Raw genomic sequence first — 5,044 nt, forward strand, 5'->3', positions numbered from 1 at the left:
TACACACACACACACACACACATACACATATGTGTACACACACACATGCATACTGTCAATTAAAAGCAATGAACATAAGCCTGGAAAGCTACTATTGTTCTCATTTCTTATCATGATACATCTCTTATCATGATAGTCTTTAAATATACATTTTTTTTTCTCCAAAAATCCTGGCTTTTTACTTGTCAGCTAGAATTAAGCATTCTCTCTTGAAATATATAAAGTGGTAGAATAAAATCATCTTTTTTTAAAAAAAAATATTCCCTAATAATATTCAATATGGAAAACCTGACAGGCACCTTGTAAATTTAATCGGTTCCAGATAAATGACTCCTTGCTCATTGAGTAAGGGCAACCACACACACATCTTCTTAGCCACAGAAGTATACTCACTGATTCAGTGTCATGATTCACCCAAGTAATCAGACTGCAATCACAACATACGCTCCAATGAGGTGACTACTTTTCTCTGTTGAAAGCCTTCTTTCATTGGGAATTAAACTAGAAAAAATGTAATCTAGAAGACAATCTTTCACAACCAGCTCTTCAAAGATAAAAGAGAAAGAAACATCTCCAGCTCTCCCTCTTTATGCCTAGCCTCGTTTTTCCTCCTTATGAAAGTAACTAATATATGTGAATGTTTCACAAAGTAGAATTCATCAACAAGTGACACTTCAAAGATGTAGTATGACCTCAGTAAAACCTCAGCTTACCTGCTTCTAGGTGATGGGAGATATAACAGGAAATATAATTGTCACTGGCTTCAAGTCTATTACATTTCTGATCAAAAGCATTTCTACATGGGAAAACTTGATGCCAGTATGTCTTTCAGAGAGAGAATCATGGATGGTTGAGAAGCAAGTCCACACCGTGAAACAAAGGTTATTCCACTGAAGATAAACTGATTCCACCTCTGTGGTTTAGTACAATTAACTATTTAAGACAAATAGATCATTGTTGAGTGCCAGACAAATCAGCTACTTTAGGTCAGTAAGACACTTAATATTGTAGTTCGTTAGATCAGTCTGGTTGAGAAAATTTGATGTTGATGAGGCCAACAAATTTGTCATACCTACTAAAGAAAACTGGCATCTCATTCTTTTTTACAGTCTACATGTCATGATTGTTATGCATTCTTGAAATCCATAAGAGAATGTGAAGTGAAGGCAATCTGATATTGGTTGTTGTATATCTTCCAATGTATTTAACATAGGGAAGAGCTTTAAAGGAAACAAATTTTATTTAGTAACAAGAAACAAAAGCCAACACATTATAGAACTCCCTTGTTTAGAGTGACTGATAAGTATTTATAAAATGATTAAGTAGCCCAATATTCTAGAATTATTGCATATATATTTTCTAATGTAATATTTAATAATACATATTTTTGCTCATTATGGACATATACATCATCCAGATGTCATTCTCTTATTTGATTTATATTAAAATGCTTCAAATGAATAGATATATAATATATAAGATTAAACTAATTATAAATATTTAAATAAGTGTTATATTTTTAATAGAAGATATGAAGTAGTATTTTTTGTTCAAATGTTGAGATTTTCAATATTTATTTTTAAATGTTATGTACTTACATATTTCCAGGAAACTCTTGTGCACATTATTCTAAAATCTGCCAATGTACAGCTCTTTATACAACTAGGTTCTTGATTTTATTTAGAGTAGTACTGGAAGCTCATGGCAGATCAATGTTTTATAGTTTTTATACATTTTCAAATATTTTCTCAGCATTCTATTTAGGCTAACTTCCAAAGAGCCTATTTATAGATCATATAAATGTGATTTATTATTTGTAATGTACAAATTGTTTTGTTTTACTCTATACGAACATAGTACCTATCTGTCACTTTGCTGCAACAAAATATCCAATACCCAGAAATTAAAGGAGGAGAGGTGTGTTTTGCAGGTCATTTTGAGTCCATACTTGGCTGGCTCCATGACAAAAGGACATGGTGGTTGGGGCTGTGTGAGGGAAAGCTGCCTATTTCATGGCAGTCAGGAATCAGAAAGTGAAGTGAGGAGATATCGTACATCCTTCTAGGTAACACCCATAGTTACTCACCTCTTTCAACCAGTTTTAAACTCCTAATGATACATTTAGTTATTAGCTCACCCATGTACAATCCACCACTGAATACAGTGCCTTCGTTATCCAATCCTCTCCCCAAAGACCCATGTATGATTACATGAGGCTTTGGATGACTTCTAGATCTAAACTACAATGAACTGATTCAGTGGTTCACAGATGCTTCTGTTTGCAAGAAGTTTAGTTCTCAATCAAAATCGTTAGACACAATTTTGTTTCTACTCACAAACTCCACACCAGCTTGATATAGGAACTGCAAAGGAAATAGGAGAAATAATATAACTCCCAACTTGCTAGATGTCTGATGTGCTGAGTTAGTGTTCCCAAAATTGAAGAATGAATTCTGAAGAAGAAGGGAGGTTAGGAACAGGAAAATTTTATTGGGCGACAGGAGGGTACCCATGGACTCCACTTTATAGAACAGGTTTTATAGAGCAAAATCATGAAGTGAGTACAAAATCATGAGGTAGGTAAAATGTGGGACAAAACTATGATCAAGCAATAGGATTACAAGTACAGTCACTTAGATAATATTAATCTGTTGGGAAAGCAAGTCACATAATAAGTATACTTGAAAAAAACATGGGCCTTTTCGGAAGAAATGAATTGGAAGATCCTGGTCAACCACCTGGGTAAGCGATACACATTTAGACTATCGATCGTTATTGTTTATCCGTCATAGATGCAGGTAAGCATTTGAGGTATGCAGGCATTCTGTCTTTATCTTGAGGCCTGGCCTTCTATGGGTGCACCTCCAGCCTCAGTTATGATGTGTTTTTATCTTCTGCTCTGACACCTTCACAGGCCTAACTCTGTCTGCCGATAATATTTCTACCTAAATTTCTACCTACAGACACAACCACAACAATCTACTCCAAACTCATAAACAATTTAAATTTGTGAACCAAGGAATGACTGTACTATTTAAAAATAGTATTTATTTTCAAAAACATGGATTTTTTTATCACTGTAGAGGAAGGTTCTATATCATCTGTATAGCAATGACAAATGATGCTAGTCTTAAACAAAGTAAATTCCAAGAAAAGAGTGGACTTGTAAGAAGTCTTTCTTTCTCTTATACTCATACTGTAGATAGGTAAGTTGATTAGGTATCTTTTAGGCAGTCAGACAGGCCCTCCCTCAAGTTGCCAGCCCTTCAGCAGCCAACACAGCAAGGAGCTAACATGGAGAACAATTAAGGCACATTCACTGATTAGCATTATAAAAAGGAAGAGCCGCTACTCTCCTAGAGACAGATAGCAGTAAATGATATTCTAAATGAGAAATTCCTTGTATAGACTTGTTTTCCCATCTGATCCCCATTAACAATGGGTGACTGTACTTGTAATCCTATTGGTTGGTCATGGTTTTGTCCCACCTCATTCACACTTTATAATTTTCCATTGGGTCTTACAGTTTTGTCCCACTTTGTACCCGCCTCATCACATAGCTTTGCTGTATAAAACATCTTTGAGAGGTGGGGTGAACAGGCAACCCACTTTCCGGTCCCCCTTCTGTCTCTCTTCGACAGAAACTTTCTTTCAATAAACTTTTCCTACTCTTAACTTCTGCTGTTCGTAGAATTCATTCTTTGATTTTAAAGAACATGAACTCACATTATAGATATCCTGTAGGTTTGGGATTTACATCTCTCCCCCCTATATCACTCAGATATCTGTATACAATAGCTATGTAGGTCTATTCTTTTTTTCTGCTATTGAAACCAGGGTTGAGATTAAGAGTTTCTACTAACTATAAAACTAGACAAAATCAAACTAAGATCTGATTGATAATTATATAAAGTTAAGCCTTTCATCACAAAATTATTTGTGATTATTAATGTGGTATTCTATATGTCACTTATGATGTGGTATTCAGATTATTAAAGACTATTCAATGCACTTGAACATCTTTCAAAACAATATTTTTAAAAAAATCATGCGTTAATTTATTTTGATCTGCCATAGTTCAAAACTTATAGAATAAGGAGGGAGTCCAAATTGTTTTTAGTAATTATGGTAAAAATGAAAGATGCGAAATTATAAAATGTAAGATGGTAGTTATTAATAAGAAATAAAGGTTATTGACAGGCATGGTGGCGCACGCCTGTAATCCCAGCTTTTGGGAGGATGAGACAGGAGGATCACTGTGAGTTTGAGACCAGTTTGGGCTACATAGTGAGTTCCAGGTCAGTCTCAACTACATAGTGAGACCCTGTCTCAAAACAAACAAACCAGTTTGGGACATAGTGAGTTCCAGGTCAGTCTCAACTACATAGTGAGACCCTGTCTCAAAACAAACAAACAGACAGAAAAAAAAAGAAAGAAAGAAAGAAAGAAGGGTTATCCAGTAGAAAAAGCCCATGAAGTATCACATATAAAGCTGCATGATCAGTTACACAATTCATTATGTCTGAAAAATTAAACAAAGCATTTAATCATTTTTATTAGTCTTATTACAACATAATTTCTCAGTGCCTAGGAAGCTTCTCCTGCAATAAAGAAATCCAGATTCAAACCATTATTTGTTATAAAATTCTAGTGTGTGTATTTTAGAAAATAGTGTTTTAATCTGACTACACATCATGGTCACTTCCAGTCTGTGAAGACATGTGTGGCTCTTAGTGTCATCTTAATTCAGTGAGAATGTCATATAGAAGATTCTATCACACGTGCTCTGGACCTTCACCTTCTCTCTCAGTAGCCACTGAGTAACACAATATTTGCAGGACTTTATTAAGATTCAAAGACAGTATGTATTGAAAATGTTGGAGTTTAAAAAGACCAATAATTAATAACAAGATTAAATGTCTACAAAGGCAGACCAGAGTCAGTGCAATTCAGATATGCTGTTGGCTCAAGTAGGTAATTACAGGCTGTCTTATGGATCCCAGGTTATAACTTTTCAAATCTGCTCACTTGAGTCCCTCTCTCT

Source organism: Fukomys damarensis, unplaced genomic scaffold (genome assembly GCF_012274545.1).
Source record: "Fukomys damarensis isolate Sample0158 unplaced genomic scaffold, DMR_v1.0_HiC HiC_scaffold_6, whole genome shotgun sequence".
Classification (NCBI taxonomy): Eukaryota; Metazoa; Chordata; class Mammalia; order Rodentia; family Bathyergidae; genus Fukomys; species Fukomys damarensis.